Source organism: Poecilia reticulata, linkage group LG12, assembly GCF_000633615.1.
Source record: "Poecilia reticulata strain Guanapo linkage group LG12, Guppy_female_1.0+MT, whole genome shotgun sequence".
In the NCBI taxonomy this organism is placed as follows: domain Eukaryota; kingdom Metazoa; phylum Chordata; class Actinopteri; order Cyprinodontiformes; family Poeciliidae; genus Poecilia; species Poecilia reticulata.
Genome location: NC_024342.1, coordinates 10,477,262 through 10,488,710, shown reverse-complemented (window position 1 = coordinate 10,488,710; position 11,449 = coordinate 10,477,262). Strand labels below are relative to the sequence as shown.

Sequence of the window (11,449 nt, the reverse complement as noted above, 5' to 3'; positions counted from 1 at the left end):
ATATATACTTGTTAGAAATCTTACCGTGTCTTCAGACATTTTGTCAACAGTATCCTTTATTAAGATAACAAAAACAACACTTAGAGCAAATAGGTTGGTTCTGGTGCTGTTTTTCCTTGCTTCATAAAGAAATTATTTTTGAGAACATTTTGAATCGGTATCAGTAAAGTCATTCACATTTTTGGCAAAGAAAATTGCTTCAATGCACTTACTGAAAACAAGAACGTGTTCCAGAGACGGGTCCTTCCCCAGTTCAGTTCTATCGATCCTTCAGTGGCTTACAGAGAAATGTTAATCATATGAACAGGTCATCCAAGTACAAAGTTCAGCCAGGTCCTAAAACATAAAGAATATCAAAATAAACCCTCCAAAAATGTGAGCAAGTTAAAGGTGATCCTGGCAGTGCAGTGTGGTCCAACAGGAGTAAACTACCTTATGTCTAAGTGCTACGTATAAGTTCTTAGGCTTCCTCATTTCAACAACTTCCTTAGCAACTTTATTTTTCTACTTCCTTTTTTTAAAATCTGCCCACTGACCAACATGTCAGCGATACAACAGGAAATAAAGAACATCTCTCTCACATAGCTAACTTTAAAAAAACAAGAAAACATGCTTTGCTGTCTCAGTTCCAGAAAATACAATAACAACTAAAATACAGACATTGTTGGATTGGTAGTCAAAATACATAATTACAAATATAATTCTTAATAATGTGAATTCATTTATTTTTTGTTGCAGTAGACTAAGATGATTGTGGTTGCAGTAAGCTGTCCTAATCTTGTCACATGTGACATGCAAGAACAAGATGCAGAAACAAAACAGAAACAATAAAATTATTAAAAAACCAAAGTTTCAAAATGGAAATAAAATATGTGACATTCTAGAAGACAGCACAAATACAAAATGAGTATTAGTACTTATTGTCTATATTTTACTTGAAACTGCTTAAAGCTTTTCCAATATACTGTATTATGTATATATATAAATATAATTTTACGTCCACTGCTGAGTATGTATATTCTGTTAAATTATATTCTGTTGTATTCTATTCTATTCTAGATATAGTCATATTCTATCCAAGAGTTTTAAAATATAAATGAATTAGACTATGCCAGATTCTAAAAATGTTTTTAATTCATTAGTACAAAAATACATACCACCAACTACAATCTGTCATTATTTACAAAACAAAGGTCAATGCAAAACTAAAATGAAAGACAAGGTACACTCTAAAATCTCTAGATATGAATGAACTAGGAGATTCAACTAAATGCTATTTATTTTTAAAAGCTTTTTTTTTTCTTTGAAGTTTTTTTTTACGACGTTTGTGTTAAGCACAATAAAAGCTTTTCATTAATTTGGAATTAAAGATTTTCACTCCAGAAAGCAATCAGGGACCATGTTTTTGTTTTGTTTGTTTGTTTGTTTGTTTAGAAACTAATTTAGCAACAAGAACATGTTTAGTCTAGTTAATGCACTTAAAACTTGCAAATTGAAGAACTGATGGAAAGTTGTAATGTATCTGTTTGAAGGTGTAAAGTGAGGAACAGAGCTATACTCAACACACCATGAGAGAGATTGTGCAATGGTGTGACATTTCAAGCTAAAGAGATTAGATAAACTTCATGTTCCTCTTCAGGAGGGAGTAGTTCAGGTTCAGTTGGAGTCAGTGAACTGACAAATGGAAAATTTGTGCTTATGTGAAGTGAAGCTTTCACGTTGTGGTCTTTGTCGTGTCGCCTTAGAGCAACTTTGTCTAAGTTGCTGTCTTGTCTTCCCCATGGGGGAAGTGAACACATTTCACTTCCTCAGTGGTTCAAAGTAAGTCTAAATATGTCCAGATTATAAACAACACTGGTATGTGCACTATCATATTTGCCTGTGTGAAATCTCCAGCTGTACAGCTAATAACAGAAATGGGTAATTAAATGAATGATCATCCTGCTAAATAAGTCCTGATCAGTTTTATAAGGCTGAAAAGGTAGTAATGTTATTTTTCTTGTCACATATTAATACAATTCTAAAACTACCATTTTAAAAAGCTACATACTTTAAATTCTGAAGACAAATTACATTTACTCAGACAATTTAATTTAATTTAGCTCCACCTTGTGGACGAAAGCAGTATGTTCAACATGGAGAAACAACTACAGGTAGTTCCAAACATTTTACGGAATTCAAGGAGTTAAAAGAAGACTACTTTCTGTCAAGGAGTATACACTAAGCTTTCAAAAAATAAGATACTTGCACTGCTTTAGCGTTTTACAACAATGTCCTGATTCTATTCTTTGTGACTAGAAGAGTGTAGATCCTGCAAGAAACTCATAAAAGTAGAATATCAGTTGGTGTGTTAAAATCATGCCATTTTGTATCAACTTTATAATTTCCTTTATTCGTTTCGCTGATCAGACTTTTACTGGTCAATACCAATATCCTGATTTCTTGCTGATTACTGTATTTTAATTTAGCAATTGCATGTAAAAAAAAGAAGTATTTTTTTAAAACTAGAAACTACTTAAATAAAAAAGAAAATACTTGTTTGAAACAGTTCCAGGCTCCTGCTTGTTATTTGTTTCTCTGCTCAAACTTCAACAGAAAATATGGCAAGCAGTGATAGTTTGTTCACTGTTTTTTTGTAAAACAGTCATTTGCATGCAACTCCCTCATGATGCATTTTAATATATTAAAATGTAAATGCTAAAATCTAGTCAATACTTGGTTCAATTAGCTGAAAGTAACCTCTTCCTTGATGAACTGATTGCACATTTTAGGTCTCTCCCTGGTGGTAGTAACAACCTTTTCAGCTTGTCAATGTTCCTCTTAGGCCTCTAGCGAGCCATTACTTGATCCAGGTGCGTTAAACCAGGGAGAGAACTAAAACATGCAGGATGCCGGCCCTCGAGGACCAACTTTGGGCACCCCTGGCATAAATGAAGCTTTGGAGTCTATGTTTTTACTTTCACCATCTTAAAACTAATTTTTGTGACGAATAAAAATGTTTAATTGCTGTTGCTGGTGGCACAATGCATCATGGGATACCTTGCTGGCCAATCCCTACTATCACATATAAACCAATATCCTAAAAATATATATATATATATATATATATTATTGCAACATATAAAAATAAATGAAGTTATGCTGTGTAATGTAAGTATCGCAAGCCTTAAACTACAAAATTCCTGAAGAAATTTGAAATGGGCAAACTAACGTGTGCCTCTTGGCTGGAAACCAGCGTTTCTGATGCTGAAAATTAGCAGCAATGCTAAAGTGAACTAAAATGTAGTCCAAAGCATGTAAGTTATCATTGTGCTCTCTTACATGGAGTTACTCCATTCAGTGTGCTACAATTGGTGTGTAAACAAAATTAGCCCAAATTGTAAGGTTAGCTTAATGTTGTCAGTAGCAGGTCAGCACCATGTTGATTGAGTATGGCAAGCCATTTTAGCATAAATTCGGTTTTACCGCCCTTACATTCCAGATATCTCAAATGGTTTTATGACTACACGTTTAAGTGATTTAAGCTATCTCTAATTACATTCTGACTAGTCAAAATGACGTCAGATTTACCATTTAGTCGTACGGAGACTTCAGTTCAAGATATCTACAATGAATTACTGACTATCTGAAATACACATTTCAGATATCTACAATTAAATTATGACTATAGTCATAAAGTAAATTCAAGATATCTCAATTTTAGTTTTGACTAGTCACAATTCTAATTAAAGATATCTCTGACTCCATAATTCAAGATATCTTAAATGTATTTTTGGATAGGAGATATGTAGTTTTGACTAATGAAAACTAAACTATAGATATTTTAAATGACTAGACAAAACTAAATTAACGATATCTTGAATTTGTAATTTTGACTCGTCAAAATTTCTTTTAAGCTGTCTCTAAATGAATTTGAGATATCATGAATTACTCAGCTTTTCCATTTAAGATATCTTAAACATTCTGACAAGTCAGAATGACTTTACTGATATTTTGAATATGCTTTCTGTATAGTCAAAACGTCCCTGACATACATAACAATTTGAAAGTTTAATAAAACAATGACAAATAGAAAAAACAAAACAAGATGCTTGAAAATGTGCCACTTTCATGTTGAAAATGGTTTGACAATAGCGATTTTAGTTTTTCAAAGCTGTTTATCAGTGCATTCGGTTTGTCGGAAATGAATTAACAGGAAATTCTTTGCAGATTTCTGAAGCAGCTTTAAAGTTCATGAAGTTTTGCGTTCTCCAAATATCCAACATTGTCGAGCTCTTTCTACACTGTGGCATTTAGAGACAATTTTGTGCAGGAAACATAAAATTCTGCAGGCAACTGTTTGGACAGCACAAAGGGGCTTCCACACAATTCTTAATTCAGATATCTAAAATTGTAATTTTGACTAGTTGTAATTAAGTTAAAGATATCTTACATTGTAATTACGGATGTGTCCTGTCAAATGACGGATCCAGTGATGTAATTTGAGATATCTTGAAAGGAATTTTGACTCGTCAAAATGTAATTGAAGACATCCTGAATTATTATTCTTACTAGTCAGAATGTAAATGCAGATATCCTAAATTATCATTCCGGATAGCCAAAATGCATGTTTAGATATCTAAAATGTAATTACGGATAGTCAGACCAGGCACGTGCAGAGGGGAGAGTGGAGTAGACTTGCTGCTTGTCAGATGATGGAAAACATTGAAGTATCGTTTCTGCTTCAGCTCGGAGTTGCGGTTTAAGCAGAGAGGTAATGAAATACAACAGACACTGACAGGCCTCTGCGTCTGCCTTTCTCTGAAGAACTACTGAGGGGAGGAGACAGCCAGGTGAGGAAAAACTGTTCTTATCCATCGATTCAGTATTTTATCATACAGACATTAGGCTGTTGTTGTTGTGCTATTAGCTAGCTGCTAGCTAACGACTTTGCTAGCAAAGCTGGATAACTAAAAAGCTTCTTCCCTGTATTGTTGATGATATCAGTCATTCTTTAGTGTTCATTATGCAATAAGGGCACATCGCCCGTCCAAAGCTGATCATCTCCATAATGGATATATGTCCGATCTTCTAATTTTCTCTGCTACATAATGTACATTTCATTTATTCTAGCATTAGGTAAATGYATCTTGAAGGAGAATAACACTTAAATAAAAGTCCAACAAGGACATTCATTTAGAATGAAAAATAACTCACCCTGAATTACCATGATAGATATAATGTATGTAATAAATGTGTGTCATTAATAAAGGGGAAAAAGACTCAATCCAGACTTTAAGTACCATTTAGGGTCTGGTTCTCAGAGTATGAAGTTAAATTTGTTTCCCAATTACTCAATGAAAAAAAAAACTAACCTCAGTTAAGTAAAATAAAATTGTAATCAAAACTTTTGGAATTGTAATGATTCCTTTAAAAAAGTTTTGTTTAAAATACTTTTTTTAATTAAATAACAAATTTTACCAAACATAAACATTTATTTGCACACATCAGAAATCTTTTGTTGTGATTTTAGGTCCTGCCCACGATATCATGTGAGAATCACAAGCAAAACTTTGAGTCACAAACAAAAACTTAGAATAGCAAGAAAAGATTTCTGACAAGCGCAAATAAGTTTGTTTTGTAAAAAAGAAAGTTAACTTCATGAGTCAAAAATGTGTGATTTAAATTTTTTATAAAGTTTTTTTTAAGCAAAACTCAGTATGCCTTCCTCATGGTGGCATGCATTTAACAATTCAATATTTGCTTTTGTTTTTGTTTTTTCGTTTTTCTGCATTTCCACATTAAAGTTTGGTGCAGCTCTGCTCTCCTGAATGGACCGTCTTCATCTCCACTGCAAGTGTAGCAAACAGGCAGCTCTTTTTATAGATTACAGTCACTGAAAGGTTGCATTGTGCCCTTGTTTATATTTTTAATAGTGTAATTCTGTAAAGACAAAATATGTCTGGTGGTCCAGCTCTGATTTACATATCTTGTTAAATTGCGGGTTTGAATATTGCAAAACTTTCCTATAACAAAATAGACCTGCAGAAAGAAATTACTAATAAAATATCTTACATTTGCATAGTGTTATGCTCTATATGGAGATGTTCGTTAGCTTTGATTGTATATCTCACAATTTTTATTTAATTTTAATTTATCGTTGTTTATTAAACTCTAAAAGCTGAGAGGCTGTTAATATTCTGTCCTAGAATGAGGTTAGATGGGCCCTTTTTTGTTGTTGAGCACCTGCCCCTGTAGCGGCCTCTGCACAGGGGCAGGGACAAAACTGGATTTATGTTAAAAATGGCTTACCATATCCCCAGTCGCTTCATGAATGCTATTCATTAATGAATACAGATATTCATGAAGTTACATGAATATCTGTATAGAAGTTATATCATGAACTTCTATTCATGATATAAGTTACATCTCTCTTTTTGGTTATAACAAAATATTGTGGAAGTCAGCAGAAAAAGTAATTTGAGCCTTGTTTTATTTTCAATGTCTTCCAACCAAAACCAAAAATGAAATGAACCATTGGTGTCTTCTCACCTCATCTTCTCCCCTTCAAAATAAAAGCATACATTCGGGTGTGAAATATATACATTGTATCCGCCACAATATTTAGTTAAACTTGTTCATGGACACAAACTTATTCATGGACACACCATCTATTATCAGAGAGCTACTACTGAGTAGCTCTCTGAAAGGAAAGGATTGTAATTGAGATTAATCACGGGGAACGACAGGAACACGATCATTACGTTTTGTAAGGGAATGACCGTGACTTAGCAGCGCTGCTACCAGCTCGTTTCTCTGAAGAACTTACAGTAATAACGATGAGAAAAGCAGAGAAGCTGGTCAGAGTTCTGAGCTGCCGTTCTGCGCCAACAGTGTAAAACACCAGAACTACATAATATTAGCTTCATGTGATGTGAATTTTCCTTTTCATTTGTATTTAAAAAAGAATAAAGTTCATAATCTGAATCTATCATTATGTTTGGGCTAGGAAAATGTTTTATAAGACAAAATAAAATATCTGGGTTCATTTAGTCCATCACAACCAGAATCGTTGGTTACGTATTGTAACCCCAGATTCTATGAGCATAGGTGCAGCCCTTTAAGGCTGTCACTAGTGGGTTTATCCCTCACGCACAGCGCAGCATGAGGGATAAACAGCTTAGTCCATGCCCACCTACTGGGTGGGCCCCACCTCGGTTTATATAAATAAACGGTCAGACCGGACAAACGGCTCCCTAACAGCCTTTTTCTTCAGCTATTCAGGAACCAGTGAGGCCCACAGCTTAAAGGGCTGTGCCTATACTCATAGAGTCTGGGGTTACAATACGTAACCAATGTTCTATTTCGTATAGGCTTCGCCCTTTAATGTTATCTCTAGTGGGTTAACGGCGAAGCAGGATGTAGTCTATGCCTCACTGGGTCCATCCAGACCACCACCATGAAGCATCTGCTCTCATATAACAAAAAGCAGTCTCAGCCTAGAGTGCGTAATTAGGCACTCCTGGCCTCCCAAACAGCAGAAGACCAGAGGAGAATAGACTCTGGTCAGAAATGTTGAGACAAACAGACCTGCTGCTGTGAACAGGTAGAACGAACGTTATGAACTGTAAAAGTGTAACAATGAACAGAAGAGGTAACTTAATATACAGGACATTGGACAACCATGTTCTCAAATGCTTTGTAAATAAACGTGACAAAAATAACTATTCTGTCAGAACTCTGAGGACAGAATGGGTCATAGAGAACGTGAAAACATCACACAGGTAAAATCGAATAGATGAGCATGGAGATGACCAGGACGCTGCTGTGCAAATGTCCTCCACAGACATTCCTCCACGCAGAGCTGTGGAGGATGAAGTCCCTCTCTTGGAGTGAGCTCTCAGATTCTCTGGAGGATCCAATCCAGAAGAAGTGTAAGCCTGTGAGATGGCCTCACACAACCAGTGAGAAAGACGCTGGGCAGACAGAAGACGTCCCACTGAGTGATCTCTGTAATGCACGAACAGACGATGAGAGCGTCGCAGTGCAGACGTGCGCGCCACATAACAAGAGAGGACAGAGAAGATGAGAAGCAACTTCTGTCTCAGATTTGAGGAGGGGGATAAGAACCCTCCAAAGATATCTCCCTTGATCTGAACGAGCTTGTGATGTTTTGAGGAGTAGAAGCAGGGTTGGGACGCAGCACAGCTGAGCTGCCGTTGACTCGTATTCCGAGACAAGAAGGAGCAACAGAGAGAGAAAAAATTGCTCACTCTCTTTGCAGACGTAAGGGCCAACAGCAGAGCAGTTTTTAAAGACAGGAACTTCAGAGGAGCCTGGGCTAAAGGCTCAAATGGAGCTTCAACCAGCGCGTGCAGGACCAGTGTTAAATCCCACGGAGGAGCAAGTGGACGTGACACCTGTCTGCTTCTGCGCACATCTCTCAGAAACCAGGTGGTTGAAGACCGTTCTGTCACCAAAACCCTCATGGCAGGAGGAAATAGCTGCAGTATACGTTTTAATGGTGATGAAAGCTAAGTTTCTGTCTATCAGCTGCTGGAGAAATGACAGCACGCAGCCTAATGGACATGAAATGGGCTCCACGGTCCCTCCCGCGCACCAGCGTTGAAAGGCTGACCACTTCGAAGCATATAACGCTGTGGTAGAAGCGGCTGGTGCCCCCTGAATGGTGCGCACTACACCCTGAGGGAGACCGAGCCTCTCTAGGTGCTCCCGTTCAGCCGCCAGACCCAGAGATGCTGGCCTATTCCTGGGTAGCTCCTGATTGCTCCCCCGGCCTGGGAGAGCACGTCCTCGCTCCATAGCAGCTTCCACGGTTGGCCTGACACCAGCTGCTGAAGACTAGGAAACCACACCGCGTTCTTGCGCTCGGGTGCCAGGATTACCGACAGCTGTTCCTCCTGAACTCGGTCCAGGAGCTGTGGAATCAATGGAACTGGGGGAAATGCATAAAAGACAACCCCAGGACATGATGTCCGTCCGCTCCTCTGTTCAAGATGCTGGGGCAGCCCGGGCTCCAGATGAGTTTAACAGGATGGAGCATCAAGTTATTTTGGTGGGCAAAATGGATCGACATAGCTGAACATAGACAACAACATTAGTAGCCTACAGGCTACTTGTTAACAAGCTTAAGGTGCTGTATTGATATTAGCTAGTCATCTTTTAGCTAACATCACCTGCATCCAAACAGCTTTACTCAACTCAGTCAGTTAGTTGGGAGAAAAACTTTGCGTTATGCTGGTTTACTGCCATGAGTCTAGCAGCTTCTGAGCAGCAGGTCTCCGTCGCTGCTGTGTAAACCCTGCCCGAGCAACTTAGAGCTCATGTTACGTTTGAAGGCGACTCGGAAAAATCAGGTCACGGCATGTTAACAGCAGATTAAACAGTTTTAACTGCTGATAAAAATGACAGAGGACACAGATATGGGAAGTGATGACGCCCCGCTTTGCCATCACTTGCTGCAGAGGATCACGTTACATTGCTTAGCCAATCAGAGCTGCGGAGGAGCACTGATTGAAGAGTTCCACTCTCAGCATGGATTTGAGCTTTTGTCTTTAATTACTTCAGCAAAGCTCACCGTTTTTACCAAATTCYATAGTCTAAATCTGCTCCTTAGTCGCATCTTTTCGGGGTTGGTACTGCCTCTAGTGGTGTGGGGGTGGTTACACAGCTAATATAATTACATTACTAAATCAGAATACCGCAAAGTATTTTGTGTGTCGGGGTGGGGGATAAGAAGGGTTCGGTGAATGCGCATATGCAACTGGGGGGTTCGGTACCTCAAAAAAGGTTAAGAACCACTGCTATAGAGCTTTGGAACGTGACGTCACTGCTGTAGACGCAGGGATATCAGCACCATCTTTGGGACCCATAAACATAACCGACAAAAACAACATCCTTGCAGATTTTTGGGATCCAAGTTACTTAAAATAATTTAGCTATGGTACGAACTTGCTGCGTTATTGGATGTAATGTCCGATCACACGACTGAAACTGTAAAAAGATGGAAAACAGACTTTCGTTTCACTATTTTCCTGCTTGGAAACAACGCAGGAAAAGCTATCGGAGCTAACAAAAAGAACACAAAAGACCTTGTATCAGCGGTTAAGACGTCCTGATATCACATTCTCCAATATCCCCAGATACCTACAAGTTTGCTCCAGACATTTCCATTCTGTCTAAATTTGCTTTGTTGGTGTTGTGTCATATTTTTTTGCTGTGATTTTGTCCGGGTGTTCTCATGTTCAGTTTATGTTGAGTTAATTTCAGTGGGTCAACCTTGTTTAGATCGAGCTTGTATTGTTTATGTAGCGTAGTCTGAGTTTTGTCAGTGGACATCGAGGTTATTCCATTATTGTGAAGTAAACTATGTAAGTTTTCTAGTGTTATCAAATGTACGGTATTAATACTGATGTGTGTTCTGATATGTCCTCTTCAAGGTAAACCGATGTATGAAATGGATGAGCTCAATCCAGACTTTGTTCATCGATGAATATGGGTCACTGCAAGGTAAACGACACAACGTCGGACCGACATGGGCATCAATTAAAGAGGTGAAACAGCAAAACCATGGTGGATTAATACGTTACTGAGACTGTTTTCATTATTAACCCCAGAAGAGGTAAATAATGAAAACACAGTAGCGGAGGCCACAGAAGAGGAGCAAGTTGGAGAGGCTGAGGAGGAAGGAACCCTAGGAGAGGAGCTCAGCAAGGCTGCAGACTCTGAAGAGGAACAGGAACCATTTGTGTTGAAATATGTGTGCAATTGGAAGTGGCTGTTTTCTCTCATTTAATAATTTAGTGTATTAACCCATGTGTGTGAGAGAACTGAAGCAAACATAGAGGACTATGGCAAATGATACAAGTTTTACATGTGTGGGGTTGGTTGGACCCCATTTCTACATACAAGGGTTAAACATTCATGAAACATTTGATTCAAGCACTTCAAGTTGCATGTAAACAGGTGAAGTAATTAATCACATTTTAAGTCAAAATTTGATATTTAAATATTTCAGGTAATAAACATACACGTAATGAAAGATATTTTTTAATATTTTATGTGATTAAAGTAAATTATAAAATCAGACATCTGCTTGTTACATTAAATGTAATAAGCAAACTGTCAGGACACTGGGTTTTTGGGTTTGTTTTGCTTTTCATTTATTTAGCTTCATGTTTTAATTCACTTTAGTTTAGCCCATCATGGTCCTTTTGATATTATTATTAGAGGTATTTAGTGTAATTAGAATTATATTATTGCTTTCCTTATTTTCAGTCCTTTATAGTGCTTCTAGTTAGGTTTATTCTTTAGTTACCTTAGGTTTTGTCCTTGTTTGTCTGAGTCCATCTCAAGCCTTCTTTAATGACTATAGTTAAATTCTATTTTATCCCTCTAGTTATTTCTTATTTTAGCCTCCCTGCAGTGATTCTAGTAAGGTTTATTTCTT

At 37.5% G+C, this 11,449-nt stretch overlaps 1 protein-coding gene across 5 annotated transcripts in view; it reads right to left on the bottom strand.

The window, feature by feature from the left end:
- syk (spleen tyrosine kinase) overlaps window positions 1–11,449 on the bottom strand; it is a 74,621-nt gene that overhangs the window by 43,518 nt on the left and 19,654 nt on the right. For 2 of the 5 annotated variants that reach the window (XM_008423824.2, XM_017307952.1), the window contains exon 2: window positions 213–336. The exons of 2 other annotated variants lie outside the window; for them this stretch is intronic. The gene's annotated coding sequence lies outside the window, so the exon portion shown is untranslated. Of the gene's footprint in view, window positions 1–212; window positions 337–432; window positions 898–11,449 lie in introns of those variants that run through there. One more of the 5 variants, XM_008423825.2, reaches the window with a different exon arrangement.